At 38.8% G+C, this 25,496-nt stretch overlaps 1 protein-coding gene across 4 annotated transcripts in view; it reads left to right on the forward strand.

The window, feature by feature from the left end:
* LOC133607749 (rho GTPase-activating protein 7) overlaps nucleotides 1–25,496 on the forward strand; it is an 84,229-nt gene that overhangs the window by 27,627 nt on the left and 31,106 nt on the right. The window lies entirely within an intron of this gene.

Consider the following 25,496-nt stretch of genomic DNA (forward strand, 5'->3'; position numbering starts at 1 on the left):
TTTACTGCCATGTTAAAGGGACCATTTGGAAACACTTAAGGTGTGTAAGTAAACATTTAGAAAATCTTTCTGTGTACATAACTAATTTCGCAACATATATATCTGCGGTTTATAGTCTAGTGCGGCTAATATATGAAAAATATTTTTTTCTTCTAAAATTTAGTGGCCGCGGCTTGTATACCAGTGCACTATATAGTCTGGAAAATACGGTAAATTGTTTTGACATATTGATCGCCAGCAGAACAACTCCCAGCTGTCTCCTGAAAGGTTATTTGTAAATTCTCACATCAAAATATTAGATGTTTTTCCACAGTTTGATAATAGGCTCATAAGATATTACTTACTTTACACTGTCTGTTAGTAAGTTGGATTTACAACAAGTCAATGTAGGGATTTGTAATTGTGAAGAAGGATTTTGTAGGCGATGTGCGACCTGACCAGAAGACAGTATAGATGGGTGATGTGCTGCTGTGGCTTCGTGTGAGTGAGAACCCTGGCAGCTAAATACTGCACATGCTGGATCCTGCCCAGGGCTTTGTTGGGAGCAACAAACCTGACTCCACTCAGGTTAGTAGTCAAATTTGGAGGTGATGAAGACATGGTATGTGTTTCTGCTGCTGCAGCAGTGCCTGACAGTAAAGGATGAAGACAGGATATGTTTTTCAGATGGTAGACTGCACAGTTGGTCACTGATTTGGTTTGAGACTGAAAGGAGAGTGTGTTGTCCATCACCTAATGAATTTAACGCTAACATTGCTGTATAGAGTAAGTTGTTTGTCATCCATGTTTTTCTGGGATGGAGGCAATTGACCATCAACTGTGTGAAGAGCTAAGAGGATGGGAAGGTGTTGAATATCAACCTTATCGTATCATTGAGTATAAGCATAGCAATAAAAGTTGAGAGTGGTTGTTTATAATCTGAGCTTGCCTTCATGTCCTCCTCAAAGTATTGAGATCACTACCGCTTTCTATCATTTTGCATCAGACTGATAGTGCACAATCGCCCTACAATTATTATATGGTGAACAGTCCATGGTGAAGACCACGTTTTTGCCCTCGTATTAAGAGCTACGAGTATTAACCCGCCTCCTGTCACGAGTTCATCCGGATGCACAGTGTGTAGCAGACACAAGGCAGGAAGCCAGAAAACCATCCTGTTAGCATGTGTTTGGAGGTCAGTCACTAGTTTGGGATCATATTTTTAAGACGTGCAGCATTTGTTGATTATTAACAAGTGTTGGATCCTTTTTCCTACTTTGGCACAAATTGAGCAAAACTTTGCAGAATCTTTGCTTGTATTGGATCATTTGTACAGTACATAGTGATGAAGGTGGTGAGGTTTGAATTTGTATTAATTTTGGAGCATTGTGTTACTCTGATGCTGCTTTCGCATTCTGCTCTCTTCTGTTGCGTTCATGTAGCCCCAGAGTGTTGAAAGTTAAAGGATGCTTTAATTACATTTATTCCTGGGGTAGTGCAGCAATCTGTTGCACTCCTGCGGCAAAAAGAAAAGTGTAAACCTTTGTCTCGCAGGATAATTTAGTTCTTTTATTTCATTCCTGGCCTCCAAAATCTAAACATTGGCGTGAATCTGCTAATGTCAAAACATGCCGCGGGAGTTTGTGTCTGACTAAATTAGAGTCGTTCTGTTTTGAAAATGCCTCCCTCCAAGTCATAAATCAATCCATTATTTTTTATTCCTCATAATGAAAACACAGCAACATGGACGATTGTGGTAAAACGGCTAACTCTTTTAGAATAGGAGGCCTTAATAAATCTCTTTTTAGACCTGTGATCTGGAAGGCAGGCTTACCCTGTGCAACTGATTTTGAATGTGTTTCGGTCTTGGCTGAAAATACCAATGAGCTAACTTTATAAGCTCTGGGAACCATACTACGTTTTCACCAGTCAGTGTTGTAGATATACTAGGGCTGGGCGATATATCGAATATACTCGATATATCGTGGGTTTGTCTCTGTGCGATGTAGAAAATTACTATATCGTGAGTATTCGAGTATACGTTCTCACGCAGTTGCTTTTAGCTGCGGGCAATACACTAGAGGCGTTTCTCACTCTTTCTTGTCTCTCCTAAGCGCACCTTATTACATACGTCGCATACTGTCGCGCGTGCAACGTCATACGCTCTCATGGAGCAGAGAGGTAGCGGCATGGGTAACGTTAGCTGCGGTGCAAGCGGAGTGGTGCGAGTGGTAATACGAGAGAAAGAAGGTGCGAATCTGGTAACAAATAAAAGAAGAAGAATTAATTCCCAAGAAAAACAGCACGGGGTCCATCGTCTGGCGGTGGTTTGGCTTCAAGCGGGAAGATGTTGAACAGACAACCGTAATATGTGAAGTATGCGGCAAAAGCGTTCATTCATGCAATCATTTGAAAAGTCACCCGCTAGAGAATGAAAAGTGCTTCAAACTCCGCATGTCAACATCTCGGCCGGTGCCACACCAACAAAATGCTGAAGCAACCAGCACTGACCCAACTAAGCCTGGTGTCTTCCATTTCCAGATCAACACCGTGTGAAAAAAATAGTCAACAACAGAAGGAGATAATGTCCGCAGTAACCTACCACATAGCGAAGGACATACCCAATTTGATTTCCTATTACAAACCCTGTTTCCATTTGAGTTGGGAAATTGTGTTAGATGTAAATATAAACAAAATACAATCATTTGCAAATCCTTTTCAACCCATATTCAGTTGAATATGCTACAAAGACAACATATTTGATGTTCAAACTCATAAACATTTTTTTTTTTGCAAATAATCATTAACTTTAGAATTTGATGCCAGCAACACGTGACAAAGAAGTTGGGAAAGGTGGCAATAAATACTGATAAAGTTGAGGAATGCTCATCAAACACTTATTTGGAACATCCCACAGGTGAACAAGTGGGTGCCATGATTGGGGATAAAAGTAGATTCCATGAAATGCTCAGTCATTCACAAACAAGGATGGGGCGGGGGTCACCACTTTGTCAACAAATGCGTGAGCAAATTGTTGAACAGTTTAAAAAAAAACTTTCTCAACCAGCTATTGCAAGGAATTTAGGGATTTCACCATCTACGGTCCGTAATATCATCAAAGGGTTCAGAGAATCTGGAGAAATCACTGCACGAAAGCAGCTAAGCCCGTGACCTTCGATCCCTCAGGCTGTACTGCATCAACAAGTGACATCAGTGTGTAAAGGATATCACCACATGGGCTCAGGAACACTTCAGAAACCCACTGTCAGTAACTACAGTTGGTCGCTACATCTGTAAGTGCAAGTTAAAACTCGCCTATGCAAGGCGAAAACCGTTTATCAACAACACCCAGAAACGCCGTCGGCTTCGCTGGGCCTGAGCTCATCTAAGATGGACTGATACAAAGTGGAAAAGTGTTCTGTGGTCTGACGAGTCCACATTTCAAATTGTTTTTGGAAACTGTGGATGTCGTGTCCTCCGGACCAAAGAGGAAAAGAACCATCCGGATTGTTATAGGCGCAAAGTTGAAAAGCCAGCATCTGTGATGGTATGGGGGTGTATTAGTTCCCAGGACATGGGTAACTTACACATCTGTGAAGGCGCCATTAATGCTGAAAGGTACATACAGGTTTTGGAGCAACATATGTTGCCATCCAAGCAACGTTACCATGGACGCCCCTGCTTATTTCAGCAAGACAATGCCAAGCCACGTGTTACATCAACGTGGCTTCATAGTAAAAGAGTGCGGGTACTAGACTGGCCTGCCTGTAGTCCAGACCTGTCTCCCATTGAAAATGTGTGGCGCATTATGAAGCCTAAAATACCACAACGGAGACCCCCTGACTGTTGAACAACTTAAGCTGTACATCAAGCAAGAATGGGAAAGAATTCCACCTGAGAAGCTTAAAAAATGTGTCTCCTCAGTTCCCAAACGTTTACTGCGTGTTGTTAAAAGGAAAGGCCATGTAACACAGTGGTGAACATGCCCTTTCCCAACTACTTTGGCGCATGTTGCAGCCATGAAATTCTAAGTTAATTATTATTTGCAAAAAAAATAAAGTTTATGAGTTTGAACATCAAATATCTTGTCTTTGTAGTGCATTCAATTGAATATGGGTTGAAAAGGATTTGCAAATCATTGTATTCCGTTTATATTTACATCTAACACAATTTCCATACTCGTATATGGAAACGGGGTTTGTATGCAGCTAATTTGTATTTGACAGTTATTGAAATATCTTGTGTGACATCATGCACAAAAGTGCACTTTATTTGTTTTTAACTATTGTAGTGGCATTCTGTACAAAAAGTGCACTTTAATTTAGTGTTGTTTTGATATGTCATCTTAGTGACATCATGCACAAAAGTGCACTCATAGCTTGTTTTAAAATGTCTCTGACAATCTTGCACTTTCTGTTTTGGAAATGACATGAATGTTTGTGCCACTGCTTAATAACTGTTTAATAAATACAGTTTTGGTAAATTGACTTAGTTGTGATTTCCCTCTCTGCATGAAAGTTTAAAATTAGCATATATTAATGCAGTATGAACAATAATGATTTAATGTAGACACATAGAATCATAATACTGGTGTGATTATATGCATCAAGTGGTAATTCAAGGCCAAGGCAATATATAGAGATATATACCGTGTATCGTGACATGGCCTAAAAATATTGAGATATTAATAAAAGGCCATATCTCCCAGCCCTAAGATATACACTGTATTACATTTATAACAAACTGTTGATTTGATTCAGTTCAGCTTTAAACTTTGCTCTTTTCTTGTTTAATCTCATAATTTCAACAGCTGCCCATAAGCATCAAACTACGGCTGCAACTAATGACTATCTTGATAGTCAACAAGTCATCGACTATCTTGACGATTAGTCGACTAATCGGATTATGAAGTGTACACATATTCAGTTGCTCTGATTTTGCTATTGGCTTTTAAATTAATCTTGAGATATACTGTATATAGGTATGCGCTAACTAACAATAAAGATGACTACTTAATTTAGAAATATTTATACTACCCCTGTGCTAACTAAAAATAAAGATGACTACTTCATTTCGAAATATATATTTATACTACACCTGTGCTAACTATAACGATGACTACTTCATTTAGAAATATTTATTTATATACACCTATGCTGCTTAGTAGGCTGTTACAAAAACAATAACTTCATTAAACGTTTGTCCATTTCAAAGCAAGGACAAGCAAAGTGGCAAAAAAAACAAAGCAATTAATTTGTATGAAAACAGGGCTTGTATGATTAGCTTTTTCAGTAGGAGCATAGGTGCCCCTAAATCAGGGGTCCCCAAACTACAGCAGGCGTCCACAATCTGGCCCGCGAGATGTCCTAAGTTAATTTTTGACAACATTAACAACAGTTGAAACATTTCAAAAGTGTTACCATCCAATGGATGTTTTCAATACTGTTGGTCATTGATCATGAGCTGTACACTATTTTCGAAGTGCACCAACTCAGACAACCTTTCCTGGTCCGAATAATCTAAAACCAACACAGAAAGTAAATGCTTGTGGTAGAAAACACACAACCGACCCACTGAACTATGTGGGCATTACAAAAAATGTCCAAGCAACATACACAATTTAAATCCACTACAATGCATGACGGGTAAAATGGAATAACATTCTCCCTCAACACTTTGACATGTTTAACACATTTTAGCTGGTTAATATTTATAATGGATTAAAACAACTTTAAGGAAGTATTCGGGGAATTAAACAAGGTAGGAGTGGTTTACATACTCTTTAAATCCAATATTATATTTTTCATATTTTAGTGATGTGGGGTTGTCAATATGTTGTTGTTCACTCTTTAAATCCAACATATTAAATTTTTATACCAAATAGATAGGTAGGTCTTTATTGTCATTGCACAAGTACAACGAAACTTGGTTTTCAGCACAAACCTGTTCAAGATTAGACAAACAGTGTACAGGGTTACAGAACAGGAACGCTGATGGTTACAGAACAGGAACGCTGATGGGTCGCCTCAAGGCACCCCGTAAAAGATGGGGAAAAGGTAAACGCTGGGGAAGGATGAGTAAAAAAATACAATCTAGACTGGGAAAAAAACTCAAAATAATTGTTGTTAGGTTACAATAAACGCTGTGCTCTGTGCCAAAAAAAAAGGTTGTCATGTGTGTCTTTTGCATGCACGTCGTGCAACGCATTTATCTTTTTTTTCCAATTAAGATAATTTTATGATCGTGAGAAGCAATGATCAAAATCAAAATTTGATTAATTGTCCAGCCCTACTTCATAGAAAAATGTACTTGATCAGTGATGGGTAAAAAACCCATCAAAAACAGCTGCTATGTAGTCACTCAAGTTAAGGAAACATACTGCATGCTAATTTGGAGAGCTTGTGAAACCTCACCCCATTGTCTTTGGATCTGTCTTTATATACAGAAATTCTACATGAACAGCTAACATTGTTGTTTTGAAGTTTAAAACTATCTCAGGCCTGGCCCGATGTCAAACTTTGGTCTATTTATTTGAATATTTCAGCCGCTGCCTGTTTAATTATATATTTTCTTGACTCTGCTTTTAAGTGAAACTCTTTTCTGTTTTCTCCCTTGTTCATGGCCAAGTGCAGTGCAGCCCCTCTGCATTGGTGCCTCCTTGGCATATTTTTGCTCATTCGTCATCCTGTCCCCCACACCATTTCATCTCTTCCTCGTCCAAAGGAGATACGTTTATCTCAGAATGGCCAAGCTTTTATTGCATCCCTTATTGTCAGCTATTTCCCTACATTTCAAGCCAGAGTCTGGAATCCACTATGGCACCCATAGAGGTGGAAAGGAAGTGGAAAAGGCTAGGATCGTAGAAAGCAGAGGGGAGTGATAAAAGTGAAAATGGGTTTAGCGGGCAGTAGAAGGCGAGCCCGGGAGAGTAGTTGTAGTCTAAGAATCAGCTTAGAAGCTGTGACAGTGGGATAAGGCAGCGATGGCAACATTGTGCTTCTGATAAGATCAGCGATAAGGAAAAGCAGCAGGTCAGGAGCTCGAGAGCTGTAATAACTGAGTGAAAAAAGTATAGTATGGATGTGTTTTTGTCTTGCTGTCAACTAAATAGTACATTTTCTTTATAAATGTACAAACTTTGTGAAACAATGTTTTAAATTTAAAAGTTTAAGAGCAAAGTAATAAAATAGGTTCTCTCCTCATATGGCTTTTAGTATGAACATACCTTACCCTGTGCAATTACTTCAGATCCGTAATTGCTTATCTAAACTTTCTCTCTTGTCATACGCTTTTGCTGAGATGCTTCGATTTTCTGTCATCGCGTCACCTCCTCCATCCATTAGTGCACCTTGGAACGGTTCCCCAGGGAGAACGGGTACACGTTAACGATCGTCCGATTGTCTTATGCTTTTAGAGGAAAAGAACCGCTCGCACTTCCAGAGCGTGAACAATGGCCCCAATTGTTTTTTTACCCCCTCACACCCTTATTCTCGCCCACAGCGTTCAATCTGAGTTGGCCCATTTCAATCAAAGAAGGGACAAAACTGCAGGTATCGGGAACAAAACAACAGTAAAAGTAAGGTTGCTTTTTCATCTTCGAGTTTAATTTACTTCCACTCAGATATTTATGCAGTGGGAGGGTAGTCTGCTTCTTGTTATATTCTACTCACAATAAGACTAATGTAAGTGTCTCTGGAGTTTCCTCTTGACTATCTCAGCATATCCACTAGAGGTGGGTAAAATAAAACATTTTCCGATACGTCACGATTAGAACGCGGATGATGCAATCGTTGGACAATTGTAACAGAGACTGTTCTAAATTTATATATATTAGGGCTGTCAAATCATAAAAAAATTATTTGTGAATAATCCTATTTTGTAATTCAACCGCAGGTAGATTAGGGCTGCACTGTTTATGACTGTAAAAACTATATAAATTTGTCCGTGGTAGAAATTTGTGCTCTGCCATCATAAAATGCGTCCAATATATATATATATATATATATATATATATATATATATATATATATATATATTAGGGCTGCAACAACTAATCGATTAAAATCGATTATAAAAGTAGTTGCCGATTAATTTAGTCATCGATTCTTTGGATCTATGCTGTGCGCATGCGCAGAGGCAATTTTTTAATTTTTTTAAAATTTTTATTATTTTTTTTTTAATAAACCTTTATTTATAAACTGCAACATGTACAAACAGCTGAGAAACAATAATCAAAATAAATATGGTGCTAGTATGCTGTTTTTTCCCCAATAAAATACTGGAAAGGATAGAAATGTAGTTTGTCTCTTTTATCCGATTATTAATCGATTAATCGAAGTAATAATCGACAGATGAATCGATTATCAAATTAATCGTTAGTTGCAGCCCTAATATATATATATATATATGTGTATGTATGTATGTATGTATGTATGTATATATATGTGTATGTATATACCGGTATGTATATATGTGTATATATATATGTATGTATATATATATATATATATGTGTGTATATATATATATATGTATATGTGTATATATATGTGTATATATATATGTATGTATAAAAAACACGGGTGATAACGTCACGACTATCGATGACAAATATAATTGTTGACGACAAATTTCCCAATCGTTACTACTCGTTGCAGCCCTATTAACAATTAGTATTAACATATATTTTTTCTTATATCGGTTTACTCTATTTTTCAATTGTTGCTTAGTGTACAATGTACTTTTTTGAAAATGTTTCAAGTTTCTAGAGACTTCTTCAATCCTTTTAGTGACTAGCAGCAAATCTATATAATCTTTTTCCGGTTTTATTAGAGACTGTTCTCGTGTTTAGAAACCCTTTACTTTTGTCGCTCAATGTCTACGACGAACAGCGAGAGCTGCAGCAAGCCTGATGTTACACTTGCTTCGAACTGCTCCTCCAACTGCACTTTGCTTCAAAGAGCACCACTGTCCTCTTAATATTTGCACATTGGGCATTTTGTAGATGGCTGTCAATGGGTATATTTCTATGGGTTATATTAAAGTATGTCCACATTATAGACATGCTGCCTGTGCGTATTGCATCACAATATCATCTCAATATCTGGTTTCGGCAGCGCTATATAGTCTCACAAAATTCCCTGCGTAGCGCGAGTGTGGGAGGTTGTAAAGGAGAGAGAAAGGATTGCTTTTTCTGACATTTCATGAAGTTTTCATTCAAATTTATCCATAACTTTTTTAGTTTTGCTGCTAAAAGACAGACAAACAAACTCTGGCGGAAACACAACCTCTTTGGTCTGTGTCTGCGTGCTTTAAATGGGTTTGTTATCCATGTTTTGAGTAAGAAATGAGGCAGGCACCAGCGCGGATAAAGAAAAAGTTTATTGACACTGCATGCGGGAACACAAGGAATATATGAGAAGCTAATTGATAAACAACCACTCTGAAAATATATTTGATGAAGCATCAATTTGTGAGGTATTTCCAATATTAAACGTTAAATCGTCAGATAACTTATTTGAGAATCAGCATTTTCCAAAATGATATAAGATGTCCACTACAGAAGACAATATTTCTCTGAAGTTAAAAGTAGAAAGACACTAGCGGGATCATTATTGTTTTACATTTGTTACAGTAGAAGTTTATATTGTCAGTTTAAAGGTACTTAACTGGGTACTCCCGCTTCCTCCCACCGCCAAAAACATGCACCTGAGGATATATTGATTGGCAACACTAAATTGGCCCTCGTGTGTGAATGTGAGTGTGAATGTTGTCTGTCCATCTGTGTTGGCCCTGTGATGAGGTGACGACTAATCCAGAGAGTACACCACCTTCCGCCCGAATGCAGCTGAGATAAGCTCCAGCACCCCCCGCGACCCCAAAAGGGACAAGCGGTAGAAAATGGATGGATGGATGGATGGATGGAGGTACTTAACTGAAAGTATATTTAAAAACAATACATATGTGTATATACTGTTGTGACTAACTCAAGCCGTCGTGCGGGTTCCAAGGACCATCAAGGACAGACATCGCTGCGAGCAGGTTTTGACTTCTTTTTTTTTCAATAAAGCTGAGTTCAGGTCGGGTCGCTTTTCAGCTCTCGCTTCTCAAACCGCTCGCTCTTCCAGTCGCTTTTCAGTCGTCCCCCGGCGTCGTCTGGCTCTCCACCTCCTTCTGCCCCATCGTTCTCGGCTGTCGCCCTTTTACACACTGAGAGGGGATTACTTAATTGTGCCCAGCCGGGCGATTCCCGCACCCCGTCGAACCCGGCACGCCCCGCCTCGCTGCTCGCTCGCCATCCACGCCTCCTCGCCTCCATCTTGGAGCGGGCTCCGGTGTGCCCTGCCTCGCTGTCGGACTGCCGGCCACGCCTCCTCGCCGCCATCTCGGAGTCGGCCTCGGCGTGACATGCCTCCCTGTCTGTCTGCCGGCCCCGCCTCCCCACAACTGTGTATGTATGTATGTATGTATGTATGTATATATATATATATATGTATGTATGTATATGTGTATGTATGTATGTATATAGTTTTGTTGTGTGTGTGTGTATATGCACACACAGTTATACACTTACACACAGACATACATATATATATATATATATATATATACATATATATATTGTTTTGTCGTGTGTGTATAATTGTGTTTGTGTATATACGCCTGTATATAATGTGTATATACACACACACACACACACACACACACACACACACACATATATATGTATGTATATATATATATATATATATATATATATATATATATATATATATATATATATATACATATACATATACATACACACAGTCGTGGTCAAAGGTTTATATACACTTGTAAAGAACATAATGTCATGGCTGTCTTGAGTTTCCAATAATTTCTACAACTCTTTTTTTGTGATAGTGATTGGAGCACATACTTGTTTGTCAGAAAAACATTCATGAAGTTGTTTTTTTTAATGAATTAGGGGTCTACTGAAAATGTGACAATCTGCTGGGTCAAAAGTATACAAACAGCAATGTTAATATTTGGTTACATGTCCCTTGGCAAGTTTCACTGCAATAAGGCGCTTTTGGTAGCCATCCACAAGCTTCTGGTTTAATTTTTGATCACTCCTCTTGACAAAATTGGTGCAGTTCAGCTAAATTTGTTGGTTTTCTGACATGGACTTGTTTCTTCAGCATTGTCAACACGTCAGGACTTTGGGAAGGCCATTCTAAAACCTTAATTCTACCCTGACTTAGCCATTCCTTTACCACTTTTGACGTGTGTTTGGGGGGGTCATTGCCCTGTTGGATCACCTAACTGTGCCCAAGACCCGACCTCTGATGATTTTAAGTTGTCCTGAAGAATTTGGAAGTAATCCTCATTTTTCATTGTCCCATTTACTCTTTGTAAAGCACCAGTTCCGTTGGCAGCAAAACAGGCCCAGAGCATAATACTACCACCACCATGCTTGACGGTAGGCATGGTTTTCCTGGAATTAGGCCTCACCTTTTCTCCTCCAAACATATTGCTGGTTATTGTGGCCAAACAGCTCAATTTTTGTTTAATCTGACATCACATGGACAAAGATAAGACCTTCTGGAGGAAAGTTATGTGGTCAGATGAAACAAAAATTTAGCTGTTTGACCACAATACCCAGCAATATGTTTGGAGGAGAAAAAGTGAGGCCTTTTATCCCAGGAACACCACCTACCGTCAAGCATGGTGGAGGTAGTATTATGCTCTGGGCCTGTTTTGCTGCCAATGGAACTGGTGCTTTACAGAGAGTAAATGGGACAATGAAAAAGGAGGATTACCTCTAAATTCTTCAAGACAACCTAAAATCATCAGCCCGGAGGTTGGATCTTGTGCGCAATTGGGTGTTCCAACAGGACAATGACCCCCAAACACACGTCAAAAGTGGTAAAGGAATGGCTAAATCAGGCTAGAATTAAGGTTTTAGAATGGCCTCTCCAATTTCCTGACGTGTGGACAATGCTAAAGAAACAAGTCCATGTCAGAAAACCAACAAATTTAGCTGATCTGCACCAATTTTGTCAAGAGGAGTGGTCAAAAACTCAACCAGAAACTTGCCAGAAGCTTGTGGATGGCTACCAAAAGCGCCTTATTGCATAGAAACTTGCCAAGGTACATGTAACCAAATATTAACATTGTTGTATGTATACTTTTGACCCAGCAGATTTGGTCAGATTTTCAGTAGACCTATAATAAATTCATAAAAGAACCTAACTTCATGAATGTTTTTTGTGACCAACAAGTATGTGCTCCAATCACTCTATCACAAAAAAATAAGAGTTGTAGAAATTATTGGAAACTCAAGACAGCCATGACATTATGTTCTTTACAAGTGTATGTAAACTTTTGACCACGGCTGTATATGTATATATATATGCACACATACATACATACACAATTATACACACACACACTTATACAAGTCTGTACGCTTAGCTTTTTCACTAGTAGCACCGATGCGACTTAATGACAAAAATGTGTAGCACAGCAAACATTTTTGTTGCGCAGAACAAATTTAGGTGCAATTTGAAATGTCTTAAATATGACAATTTCATTATGAGACTCAAAAAACTTACACATGTGCACTCATACATATAAACACAATGACATCATCAGGCCTACGGTAACACTGAACATCCCTAAACTGTGCTAGTACTGTCGCTAACACGAGTGTAGAGCTGGGCGATCTGGATATGGATCAAAACTTATATCCCGATATAGTTTGGCCCATAAACTAACCCATAAATACAAATATCTATTGACGTAACTAAATATCTCCACCATGTTTTGATTTTAAATTTTCGGCACTGATAGAGATCTCAAATACACAAAAACAGGTACCAACAAGTAAGAAAAGTCGGTTTTGCATAAGAGGATCCCAACTTAAAAGGTGTTGTGAGATAAGAAAAAAGAAAAAGTGAAATATACTCTTCAATCTTCTTTACAAAAAAACCATTTAGCTCTGTTCAATTCTTCGGCTAACAAAAACACAAAAGAATAAAATGTGAAATAAAGTGCCCTGGTTTAAGAGGAACGTCAGCAGCAACATGAAAATAATTTACCTTTAACAATGGGGTTTTATAGATAAACATTATTATTATAGAACATACACACAAAGATTTTAGCCAGGGACACTAACCTTCCTTAAGTAACAACGGAATTACTCTTTAATAAATGTACAGTAATAAATTACTATGGAAAGTAATTACTTAGGAAAAAAATAAACAATAGATAAGTTTCATATGAGAGCAGCACGTGCGTGTGCTTTTTCAAAGGCGGTGCTTGTTGCCTAGTGACGTCAGCGAGTCCTCGCTTTCCCAGACATTTTAATTTTAATAAAATAGATTGAATGTGCTTTGATGGCTCTATGTCCTTGTCCACAAACAGGGTATTGTTTGGATGGCAAGTTTGTCACTTCAATCATTGATTTGTTGTTTAATATTCTCTCCGACCCTAGTCGCTACTAGAGCGCAGTGCAGTTTCTGTCAAGTTTTAAGTTGGTGAAAAACATGTATTTTACTGACCAGTTCCTCCAACTAAGATCTTTTTCTTCCATGCTGGAAGTGTTTGAGCTCGGAGAGGCGAGGCTGCACACTCACCCCCCATTCTGTGTATGGCGCAGAAAGAAGGGACACACACACACACAGAGCTCTCAGTGTGCACAGAGTGATCAGTGACACTTCCTAGTCAATCACTTGTCCATTTGGTTTTGGTATTAATTTATTTCAAACATGCTATACAAACTTTTACTCTGGTTTGATCAGTTTGGATGGATTTATTTCAAAAACTAAAGGCTAATTAAAGGGGAACATTATCACAATTTCAGAATGGTTAAAACCATTAAAAATCAGTTCCCAGTGGCTTATTATATTTTTCAAAGTTTTTTTCAAAATTTTACCCATCACGCAATATCCCTAAAAAAAGCTTCAAAGTGCCTGATTTTAACCATCGTTATAAACACCCGTCCATTTTCCTGTGACGTCACATAGTGAAGCCAACACAAACAAACATGGCGGAAAGAACAGCAAGCTATAGCGACATTAGCTCGGATTCAGACTCGGATTTCAGCGGCTTAAGCGATTCAACAGATTACGATTGTATTGAAACGGATGGTTGTAGTGTGGAGGCAGGTAGCGAAAACGAAATTGAAGAAGAAACTGAAGCTATTGAGCCATATCGGTTTGAACCGTATGCAAGCGAAAACGACGAAAACGACACGACAGCCAGCGACACGGGAGAAAGCGAGGACGAATTCGGCGATCGCCTTCTAACCAACGATTGGTATGTGTTTGTTTGGCATTAAAGGAAACTAACAACTATGAACTAGGTTTACAGCATATGAAATACATTTGGCAACAACATGCACTTTGAGAGTGCAGTCAGCCCAATTTTCATCAATTAATATATTCTGTAGACATACCCTCATCCGCGCTCTTTTCCTGAAAGCTGATCTGTCCAGTTTAAGGGACGGTGTGAGCCAAGACATCCAGGGGGTTTAGCTCGCTCGTCTGCGGGAACAAACTGCCGCCATTGCTTGCCGTGCTACCGAGGTCCTTTGTCCCTGAATTGCTCACACACTCCGGCAGATTCAATGGGGGTCTGGCGGCAGATTTCTTTGACTTTATCGTTGGAAATGCATCTGCTTTGAGTGTCGCAGGATATCCACACATTCTTGCCATCTCTGTCGTAGCATAGCTTTCGTCGGTAAAGTGTGCGGAACAAACGTCCAATTTCTTGCCACTTTCGCATCTTTGGGCCACTGGTGCAACTTGAATCCGTCCCTGTTCGTGTTGTTACACCCTCCGACAACACACCGATGAGGCATGATGTCTCCAAGGTACGGAAAACAGTCGAAAAAACGGAAAATAACAGAGCTGATTCGACTCGGTGTTTGAGAATATGACGAATTGCTTCCCGATGTGACGTCACGTTGTGACGTCATCGCTCCGAGAGCGAATATTAGAAAGGCGTTTAATTGGCCAAAATTCACCCATTTAGAGTTCGGAAATCAGTTAAAAAAATATATGGTCTATTTTCTGCAACATCAAGGTTTATATTGACGCTTACATAGGTCTGGTGATAATGTTCCCCTTTAAAGGGTTAAAATCTGTATTTGCACATGTGGTACTTTTTTTTGGAATACTTGCACAACTTATTTTTAGTCTCAAATGTGAGTAAAGTGCTCGCACTGTACAGTGCTGATATACATGTAAATAATAGTGATTTTTGAAGGACCGGAAATGACGTGTGTGTGCTGCGGCGCTGTTGCGTACATTGCGTAAGTGATTTGAAAAATAAAGCTAACATAGATACACACTGATGTTCGTGTCTCCTCTACTTGCCCGCCCAAATATTACAATATTACACTATATCTATATTTACAGTATATATATAGTAATTCATGCATTATATTACTTTCATTTGTTTTCATGGAAAAGAAAACCAGCAGTTGAAACATTACAAGTACATATTTAACAAAACTTTTGTGGCATGAAAGTTTGTGCACATGACTATAAACAGATCGCACAAATAAAACTCATAAGATATTTAAAGCCCTGAAAATGTCATCCTCCATATAATGTCAAAAAAAAGGAAACCTTAAAATGGAAATTCTGTTGACCGAGGGCGGAAGTGCCCCACTCGGATAGAAAGTTAATTTTTTCAATGTGTCAAAAATAGTAAGACCAACCCCAGCATAACTTTCAGTGACCCACTTCCAGCCTTTGTGTTGGCGGATGTTTTTTTATTCTCTATTTGAACCTACAAGTCAATAAGCACATGTACAGACAGACACACATACATATTGTGTGCATGCTGTTCTAATCATTTGGTTCCACACTGTGTCTGCTAGCGTAGTATTAGCCTAAATACACACAGTCTGTCTAATTTAGCCTGTAGCACATTGGCCTCATTTCGCTGTAAAGGAAAAATATGTAGTCTTTCTACTTTTCTGCATCGCCATCTGGTTTTCTCTATTGTCAGCTCTTTATCCGTCCACATTTGCCTCCAAATTCTCGAATCTTCTGTTTTAATGTCATGATCTTTACCAGCCAATGATTTTCAATAGGGAAAGGTGGCCTGACCTTTACCGACAAAGCCCTCATTTCGTATCGCCCTCATACGAAGAGGTGGGTTATCGGTTTTGGCCTCTTAGATTTGGTCTCCAGTGACAGTAGGATGTCAACTGTGTGAATGTTGAAGTGGCAGGGTCTGATGATTAGTTTAAGACTTCATCATGGCGTTCGAAGGTTTAACATGGACAAAAAAAATGTTTTTCATATGGGTAATTTTATATACTGATGACGATCACAATGAAGATTGTTTTTCTGAAAATGATATACATTTACACGCATTAAATGAATGCCTATTTAGCTGATCTTTTTTCCTTTTATTTTAAAAATACATATTTTACAAGATTTAATTGTTTTGTCCTTTTTATATATACGATATATATACAGTATATGTGTATGTATGTATGTATGTATGTATATTTAAAATAATGGGAAAAAAGATAAGCTAAACTGGTACTAATTTCAAGTGTGGATACGTGTACAATTTTAAGAAAAATTATTTACAGATTCCATCTTTAAAAAAAATTTTGTTCACAAGGTCTCAGTATTTTTTATTTTATTTTTTTCAATTTCCAGTGTTCCCTATGTCATTTTAACTCAACTCTTTCCGTCATTAGTGGTTTCACACGTTTGCCATAATTGTTTCCGGATTTTTAGTGTACTCTCAAGTGTATTGACCTATACGTACAGTGCAGGAGTTCTTATTTCAAAGTCGGGCTATGTCATAGTCTTAATGACTTAGCAGGACTTATTATAGCAATTTGTCTTCTCATCAACCTCACTGTGTCGCATTACCCATCCATCCATCCATTTTCTACCGCTTATTCCCTTTGGGGTCGCGGGGGGCGCTGGAGCCTATCTCAGCTACAATCGGGCGGAAGGCGGGGTACACCCTGGACAAGTCGCCACCTCATCGCAGGGCCAACACAGATAGACAGACAACATTCACACTCACATTCACACACTAGGGCCAATTTAGTGTTGCCAATCAACCTATCCCCAGGTGCATGTCTTTGGAGGTGGGAGGAAGCCGGAGTACCCGGAGAGAACCCACGCAGTCATGGGGAGGACATGCAAACTCCACACAGAAAGATCCCGAGCCCGGGATTGAACCCAAGACTACTAAGGACCTTCGTATTGTGAGGCAGATGCACTAACCCCTCTGCCACCGTGCTGCTGTGTCGCATTACGTTTGCAGTAATTCAAAAAGGTCGACCAATAACATTGAGATACATTTCACAGTGTCATTTTCACTGAGCCATCGTTGTAGTTTTGTTTTCCTGAGTCCATAGTACCAAATAAATAATCAATCAAAAACTGCAATTTAGATTGAAGTTTCTCAATTGAGAGAGAAAAACATTATACTCCAAATGTATGTTCAAGTTTCCACAAAGTACTCAGAAACCTAGAAATTGAAGTAATGGGCAGGCGGCCAAACCCAGGCCAACTCCTCGCAACAAACCACCACAATCACCCATCCTTTCATTAAGTCTCAACCTGCGAAGAAAACACTGGCGGGGGTTTAGAGCAAGTTCAGAAAAAGAGTAAATTAAACATTTGCAGATTAAATATGGCTCCCCATTAAAGCAGAAGTGGATTATGAATGGACAGTTATGACGCAGCCCAATTTTTGAGCCTGACTTGTTTCCCAGATATCAGTCTTTGTTCTCCTCGAAGAATTACGGGCCTCAGGAGAGGAAATTGCCACAGATGTCGGCTCCTGCCTGACTAATTGAAAGTCTGGCGTTGAAGTTAAGTTTTTAACAGAAGAACATTTTTGAAAAATGTCTTGAACGTGATATTTATTTTATACATTTCTTTCTAGTTCTTTGTTTCTTTAAAAGTTTAATTATTCCACGATAGATCAAAAAGGGAATGAAAGTATAGTTTTCTTTTTTTTTTCTTTTTTTAATGATTTTGTTTGAGTTTGTTGTTTTCTTGCAGTGTCTTAAAACAATCATCTTGGCAGCAACCAGCAGAGGGTGCCATTAATTCAGGCCCAACTGGTTGGCTGCCAGCCTAAATAGGCTGTTGTCAGAATCATGCTAAAACTGAAACAGGAACAGCAGAAGTAGGACCATTATTGTTTATCCCACAGGCTAGTTAAGTTAGTACATCAATTCTTAATTGCTTGTAATTCCTCCACTTTGGTATCTTTGTAACATTGTAGTATCTTTTATATACTTTTGGCTAGGGCTGCACAATTAATCGAATTTTGATTTTGATTTTACTTATGATTTCTCACGATCATAAAAGTATAACAATCGAAAATAAATGATTGATGCGCAACATACATGCAAATTCCGGAGCCTGTAACTGTGAAACGGATGAGGAGCGAATGAGTGGGGAAAAAAAGACCATGTCTACTAGAAGTTTGGGATCTCAGCATGGTTGCTACTTTTATTTGACACCGCGCTAGTATGCCTATTCAATATTTACTAACCTCCATACAAGAAGTAAGGCATAAAATTTCTGCGTTCACGCAACGACGGGGGGAGTCACATAATTGGCCAATGAATGAATGAATCCGTTGTTAAATGCAGAATATCAAGGAAATTGACATGAATGCAAGGAAATGCTGTCATTGTGAGGATAAAGAACATTTGTTTGGGAAAATAATGTGTTTGAGATCATTAATTCATCCCCGTAACCCCCAACCGACCCGTGCTGAACTAAACAATGTTGACACAGTCACTTGAAACAGCGACTAAACTACGAAGCTAAAGCTACCAAGAGCAATCCATAAACCCACAACACATCTCATCGGCTTGTGTTGTTGTGAACGACATCATGGATGTAACAATGTTTAAACAGTCGCAAATAAAGAGGCACCCTCACTTTTTTTTGGAGCCTCAAATTTTCTCCTTACTCATCAAGCTGAGAACAACAGCAAAGCACACTTCCTCCCTTCACAATAATAGTGCGGTGCTCAGTCTGACTACGCTAACAAAATACAAGTTTCAAAAAAGTACCTTACACAAATATAATGTACTTAAAGCCCTTTCTGATACATTCACACATGTATTATGCTATGACCTAAAATACAGGTCAAAATTGTCCAAAGTTGTATTGCACCAATAAATGTGAGGATTTTGTATTTAATTAACAAACATTTTATTGAATTTTATTTGATGCAAAAAGCGCACATTCTATGGTGGTAAAATAAGTGTAAAAGATCATAACAGAATTAAAAACAATTAAAACAAAAAATTAAAAGTTATTGTTTATTATATTGCTATTATTATATAAATGTATTGTTATTACTATTTGTAATTTATTGTTGTAGTTTATTCGTTACTAATTTCTATCCTTTTTTTTTAAACTTTATTTAAAGTTGCATTTTTGTGGTACAATAAATACTCGTTTTGTCAAATTATTGAATAATCATGTAATTCATGGTGATTACAATATCAATCAAAATATTTGTGATTATTATTTTTGCCATAATCGTCCAGCCCTACCAATGTCAGAATGTTATAAAGTGAGTAGAGTATGGTTTTGCCGTCGGTCAAAGTTAGCGTGTCTGCATTCTCCTACTTGACATTCTAATATTCAGTACGACAAGAATACCTCAGCTGGCAGTTAGTATTTATTTGGTCCAAGAATGTGGTTAGGGATTTAGCTATGACCTTCAGGATTTACTTCTCCTCTATCCTTCTTCATGTTCTACTTGTTAAAAAAAAAAAAGTTAAAGTACCAATGATTGTCACACACACACTAGGTGTGGCGCAATTATTGTTCTCTTCATTGATTATTGTAAAGAGAATAACCAGTATGTAATTTATTGTCTATTAGAAAAAGAAGTGCAGTACTATTAACGATTCTATTTGTTTTAATGTATTTTATATTAGGCCCATTTTTGGTTCAGACAGACGAGTAAAAATGAAAATTACAAACAAACAAAGACAGCCTCTTTGGGAAGGCGGCGATTAATTACTGAGGAATTTCCTGAGCTGAGCGAACAGTACGGCCCAAACTGTGTTTCTATAGAAGTCTGTAGTGCTTCTCGAGATCAGTGTTGTCTGGGCAGAGACTTCCTCTTGTTACGCTATTTGACATTTGTCTCGAGAGACCTGAAAGAATGCAGGACAAAGGTTTTCACTCATGTAAAGGCATTCGGTGAAGGTTTAAAGTTGTGCTTCTTAGTATTTTTTTCCTTTTCAGACAGAGCAAAGACGCTTTATGTCAAAAAAAAGAACAAACCCAACAGACGCAGCACCTCAGATGACAAATAAGAGATGAAATTACATATTGTACAGGCGCTTACAAAGGCCCCACTTTTAAGTAGAAAATCTTTCTAACACCAAATAACTTTAGTGACATTAGATTGATTGTTTTGGGGGGGGTTTCGCGCACATGTGTCAACCATCAATGAGTACTTAATAGAAGCTTCACACACCCTTAATCCTATCTTAGTGCCCAATTGTGGTTAATAGTGGTCATGACACACAAAGACAATGACAAATGTTTGTGCAGCTATTTTTTAAGTAGTTGGCATCGTAGTAGACCCCTGAATCACACACCCAAAAACCCTCGAGGGGCTTCAGGTGCTGGGATCTGAAATGACTCACTGGGGGTTTTTTTGGAAGGAATTTCCAAACACCTAATGGGGCTGAAAGTCCGTTAATAGCATCCTCCTAACGTGATGCCATGGGCTCTGCTAACTTCTGGCAGTGTCCCCAGGTTTCCATCCAGAGCCTGGACAAAACACTTTATTTATAGCGTTGTCAACAAAGCTATTCATTTTGACTCTCGGCTATGGAGGGCCTTGTGAGTTTCTGAAGGTTGTCGACCTTTTAATAAACAGATTTTAGGCTTTTTAAAGTTAATTTGAATTATAAACAGAGCAATATCCATCATCTTTAAGGTCGTTCACAATCATTATGTATTTTTGTTCAAATGCATTCTAACTCGTAAATAAAAGTCGGCTTACAGCAGAGCCAATGGGATGTCCTCCATTCCGTCTATAACACCCCCCCCTCCCTCCCCCCCAAAAAAACATTCAAAAAGGGCCAACAATACCCTATTTACATTCTGTGACTTGAATATTAACCACGTATTACTAAAATTGTTATTATAAGCGCTAACGCAAACAAGATATTTATAGCGGCGCCTTGATCACTAGTGTGTGTGGCTATTTTTACATCATTGAGTGGTCTATTTCCTCGCTTCCCTGCTCGTGAAAGTTTATTGTAGATCATAAATAATGCCTCTCACCTGGATAGTAAAAGGACGAGGATGTAATCCAAAATTTTGGTACATTTTGACATCCAATTACGACTGGGAAATGGCGAGAACAACACGAAAAGACGCTTGGTTTCACCCCCCTTTTCTTCGTGAGGATAATGATTCATTCTTCATCTCAACGGGACTGTAACAAGATTATATCAGTCGGCATCCTACTGGCAGCAGACATTGTACAGTAAGTGATGTTTTATTATGTTTGTTAGCTCTCTTGAAGTCTGCAGTGAGTAATAATCAGTAGGGGTGTAGCGGTACACAAAAATGTTGGTTCGGTACGTACCTCGGTTTAGAGGTCACGGTTCGGTTGATTTTCGGTACAGTAAGAAAACAACAAAATATACATTTTTTGGTTATTTATTTATCACATTTGTAAACAATGGCTTTATTCTTTTAACATTGGGAACACTATGATAATTCTGCCCACGTTAATCAACATTAAACGCCCTCAAGTTATTGCTCAGATTAAATAAAATGACAAAACTTTTCTTCTACATATAAAAAGTGCAACATTAAACAGTTTCAAGTTAACTCATCATGCTTAATTTATTACAGCATTTGGGAAGCCTGTAGTTGATTTTTATTATGTAAATGTTATATTTTTATCAACATGTGATAGCAGGCACCCTGCCATTCAAAACTAGGCTGCTACATTACTAATGATTAATGTAACTATAGCTGAAAAAATGGTGCAATAGGAGAGACTATTCATCCCTGAACACCATGGAGTTCATGTAGGCTTAATGATGCAGTTACATTATTATATCAACTATCAGAGACAGAAACTCTTCATTTAACATGTCATTTTTTGCTGCTTCAACACAGCTCAAACAACACAGAAAAAGGTAAAGTGAAATAACAGACAGACAGGGCTTTGCTGTCCGTAACACACACGCATATACCCACACATACACCGCAAAATGAGCTAACGTTACGCTAAAAGCGAATTAGCCTTCACCTCAAGCCAGGACTGCGAGCGAGCTGAGCTGCCTTTTATATTTCTAGAAGGTCAACGGGCTCTTAGTGATGTTACTAGTAGTTGACTGGGAGGTGTTTATTATAATTTGGGGAGAGTCCGCTGCCTGATGCTTACCTGCTAAACGCTAAGCACTGACTACATGCGCTCTGAATACGCACTGCTGATTGGCTGTTACCGCTCTGAATACGCACTGCTGATTGGCTGTTACCGCTCTGTTTGTAACCAATCAGATCGTTGTGTGGGTGGGACAATGCTGGGTGCTGTGTAGACTACTGACAGAGACAGAGGCAGAAGGAAGCATAGGCGGCTACTTAATACGTTCGTGTGGAAACTTGTTCGGTACACCTACGAACCGAACCGAAACCCCGTACCGAAACGGTTCAATACAAATACACGTACCGTTACACCCCTAATAATCAGTGATGTAGTTGGAAGAGAAAAAAAAGCGAATGTTGTGATGCATTTTTGAAATGAATGCGCTGCGTATGCTTAAAATGATCAAAATACGTAAATTGTAAATGTTATTATAAATGTCCCCATTATTACATTAAATCAGGGGTGCTCATTAGGTTGATCGCAGGCTACCGGTCGATCGTGGAGAATGTTTCAGTCGATCGCCAGCCAGGCATTTAAAAAAATAGACCCTAAAAATTAGCGATCATCAATCTTCACTATGACGTCAATATCATCACTTGACTGACATTCACACCACCCGAGGATCTTGTGAAATGACACTTGCTGCTGCGAGCTCAGTATTAGAAAAAAACACAACTGGCAAGAAGGCGAGAAACTCTTTATTTCAACACTCTTGTGCCTTACCTGCCGCACAGTTCCTGTCTTCACAATAAAAGTGCTTCTCCACCCTGCCTGCAGTTACAAAATAAGAGTCTCAGAAAGCTAGCACACACAAGCTAGCAAGCTATGGAGTTTGCTGTCAATGTATTTATTGTAAAGTGTATAAAATTGAATGTGGAAGCTGGACAAATAAGATGCCAAAAACCAAACACTTTTATGTGGTATTCACCTTTGACATGTTAACAAAAAATGTCTGTTTCATAAATACAGTTCCCATTTAAATAAAGTGGAAACCTTAAATAACCTCCAATTTGAAGAAAATGTGAAACTATTTTCCCTCAAGAATCCTATCGACAGCCGTTTACAGTACTGGCAATGTTTAAGTAACAACTTAAAGTGTAAAAAGAACTTAACCGTATATCCATCCATCCATCTTCTTCCGCTTATCTGAGGTGGGATCCCGAGGCGTTCCTAGGCCAGCTGGGAGACGTAGGTCCCCCAACGTGTTCTGGGTCTTCCCCTTAGCCTCCTCCCAGTCGGACGTGCCCTGAACATCTCCCCAGGGAGACGTTTGGGGGGCATCCAGACCAGATGCCCAAACTACCTCAGCTTTCTCCTCTCGATGGAAGCTAACGGTATAGTAAAAGTAAAATAAAACGATTCACTCTTTGATGTGAATGAAGTGTAGCATATCAGGAAGTTAAAACGAAGGAATGATGAAATTGCATCAAAGTTTATGAATTACATGTTATTGGCAACACTAAATTGACCCTAGTGTGAGAATGTGAGTGTGAATGTTGTCTATCTGTTGGCCCTGCAATGAGGTGGCGACTTGTCCAGGGTGTACCCCGCCTTCCGCCCGAATGCAGCTGAGATAGGCTCCAGCACCCCCTGCGACCCCGAACGGGACAAGCGGTAGAAAATGGATGGATGGATGGATGTTTTAACATTGTCATATTATAAGTGTGACTCATCTGCAGTATTGTAAATGAAAAAAACTCAATTCTAAATATTATAAACTGTCACTAAGAAAAAGCAAAACGCTTGGCTTTTTGGGTTTTTGTTTAACTTTAAAAATATTGTTACACTGTACGACTACAGAATTCATAAATAAATGTCACACGAATCTTCAGTAAATGATTCAACCATAAGTGCATGCTTATCGTTATAATGGTGCTTCCCAGGCAATCCTGTAGATAGTAGATACTGATACTAGATGTAAATTGTAAGCCCTCAGTAATGTTAAGCAATTAGAACAACACTAGTTTGGTTATTTTCAGAACGCATTGAAGATGTGCAGGGAAAAATCAGATTAGTTTCTTATGAAGTATGAAGCGCTGTTCAAGGGTGAGGCGCATTTCGAGAGGGAAGGACACTTCCTGTTTGAGCTGCATCGGAAATACCTAAACCCAACGCCTCTGAGGCAGGATTCAGATTATCCTCCGAGCAAACACACGTTTACACAAAAAAGTAAACTGGAACACACCCCAGAGCCCACATGCCAAAGCAGAATTGCAGAGTTTGCGGTGATAAACCCAATAAGCAACCTCCATATAGCATAGCTGCCTCCCTGAAACACACTAGCATGCACACAGACTCCCATCCGTTGGGAGTATTGTTGGATTCTTCCCCTTCTGACGCCTGCAAGGCTCAGGAAAAGGAAATGCAGTCCTGTGTAACCTTTCAACGCAGATCTACAGAAAGAGAGAGTATTTTTTGTCATGGTGGAGCCCATGACAAACTGGTGAAGCATGTTTTTTGTCTGAAAATATTGGTTACATTTTGAGGCACTGCTGCAGAGGACTTCTCCCCCAACAAACTATGAAAAAGTTCATTAGCCGTTAAAAGTCTTTGCTCCTCCACTTGGTAATTAATGTAGCGGTTTACAGGGACCGTTCTTAACTTCCTAAAGGTGTTTATTCACATTTTTAAATCCCATATACAAACACCTACACGCTAAATGGAAAGCCATTAGCACTTAATGGAATACCTTGGACCGAGTGGAGTTGAAACCTTGAAGAACTACAAACTGTGCAAGCACAGTAAAGGATTTTATACTCCTTGTGTTCTGTCAATGGCCTTTTCATTTAGTCAGAGTGCCTCTTTTTTTTGTTGATGGTAATTTCCCCGTTGTCTCTATTTCTAATTGGACAATCCGAGACGGTGGAGAGTCAAAAGGGTAGGAATGATTGTGTTTTAGCTAATGTGGGAATCCTGCTGGGAATGCTTGTGACGACACAATGTTTTTCAATTGACCTTTTTAGTCTCTAAATGTTTCTATTCAAGCTTTTTGAAATTAGCTTTGTGAAGCAAACTTTACAACGTAAGGTCGTGCAGTTGGGAATCACGCCAACACTTTATGTAAGTCTCACAAGAATTAGAATTCTTATTGCTGCTTTTGTTTTCATTGGT

Source organism: Nerophis lumbriciformis, linkage group LG09, assembly GCF_033978685.3.
Source record: "Nerophis lumbriciformis linkage group LG09, RoL_Nlum_v2.1, whole genome shotgun sequence".
NCBI lineage: Eukaryota > Metazoa > Chordata > Actinopteri > Syngnathiformes > Syngnathidae > Nerophis > Nerophis lumbriciformis.